We start from the raw sequence: 1,912 nt of genomic DNA on the forward strand, positions 1-1,912 counted from the left end.
TACATATTAGATGCACACTGAGTATTCATGAGTATATTTCTAAAGGTAAGAAACATTTAGAAGTCACGAATACTCAGTGTATAGCTAATAAAATGCAAGTCCACTAAGATCCATATGCACCAGTCTACAACATTAGGGGTATAGAAAAAAACAGTCTGGTATTTCTTGGGAATCGCACAAAACTTACCTGATATGAAATCATGAAATGACTTTCAAGAACCCAATGTTTATCAAAGTACTTTTATGTCCTGAAGTGGCGTTTTCCTTTAAACGTATACTTTCACTATCGCATCATCAGCGCAATCATCGTCCAATTCAAACAGAATCAATGAATATTTCTCCAGAAAACAATCGATACAATACTTTGCTTCTACTAGGTACAAACTATAAGGATGTGTTATCGTGCCATATTGATTAAAAGCCCTTAGGGTGTTATAGCAAATAAGGTTGCAAGGTTAACATGTGTGTTGTACTAATGCTAGTATATTGTTATATTAAAATCGTAAAACATAACGCATTATGTTTTTAACTGCATGTATGGCTTGTGACGATAAAACATGAGTAAACTGTAACATATGTCCTTTTAAGCTGACTAGCTGTAACTGCGATATTACAATGTCATGTACTTTTTTCGACAAGTACGAAACATCATATTTGACCATGTCTTTCGACCGGGGTAAATCTTGAGCAGAGAAAGTGTAAATGTGGTGAGTATGAGACGAAGTTCCACCTTTGACTTAATTTACCCGCCTTGATCTTTCCCCTTGGGGCTGTAGACAGTCAAAAGTGGTACGGCGTCACGTACTAGCCCTGGACAGAGATGGTGGTTAGGTGGGTCACAGGTTGGGTAAAGGTGTGTAAATTGGACTTTTCATGTAGTGCAACACTATATTCACTGATAATTTTAACATACCAATACGTAGACATAGTGCATGTCAGTTAGAGGTATATTTCATCTATAAGTAGTAGACTTTATCTATAAGTAGTATACGTTGAATTTGTGTTCCATTGGTATGATGACCCCAAACCCCCACAATAATTTGATTGGATATATTTGCACTACACATTTACCCATAGGTGATTCAGTACTGTGTAGGGTGTACAATGTTAGTAGTAAGTCAGTATAGCTATCAAAAGTTTTTTAAAAAAGAGAAAAAAAAGAAGAAGCTGCTTAGTGCAGCTTTTTAAGCTGGACGTATTTGAGGTCGATGACATTAAAAAGCTTATATCTGTATGCCCTTTGTCAACTTTACACCTGCCTGTCAATACTAAAAAATCCATCAGTTTATTGTGTATTAGGAACCCAATAGATCATTATTTTCGCTTCTACTTGAAAATTGATTACCACTCAACGCTAAAATGTGAGCTTATATTTCGAATATTACACACCGGTTGAACTGTTGTAAACAAAGACAATTCAGTGAGAAACAGAAACATAAATATTACCATTTGACCGATTATTATACATTGCAAAACATCACATTCGACTACATATTTCTACCGGCGTTAAACATATGCATAAGTTGTTTAAGTATATGAGACTTAGATGCAGACAAAATTCCCATCTTTGACATACATTTATAAATTACAATGTCTTCCCGCGGGATGTAGAAATTGATGAGTGATAGTTTGTTTCGTTCTACCCAGGAGACTAATACTGTTCAGGTGGATCACAGATGTGGTTACGGTGGGGTAGCTATTGATAATAAATTAAAGTGATCGTATAGTGGGAAAATTCAAATGTACGTCTACAGTACAGTACAGTACAGTACAGTACAGTACAGTACAGTACAGCACAGCACAGCACAGCACAGTACAGTACAGTGCAGTGCAGTACAGTACAGCAGAGTACGGTATAGTACAGTGGGTTTCATGTTAATGTTCACTGGTCTCTGCTTGATAGAACCGCACA

This window comes from Glandiceps talaboti, chromosome 23 (assembly GCF_964340395.1).
Source record: "Glandiceps talaboti chromosome 23, keGlaTala1.1, whole genome shotgun sequence".
NCBI lineage: Eukaryota > Metazoa > Hemichordata > Enteropneusta > Spengelidae > Glandiceps > Glandiceps talaboti.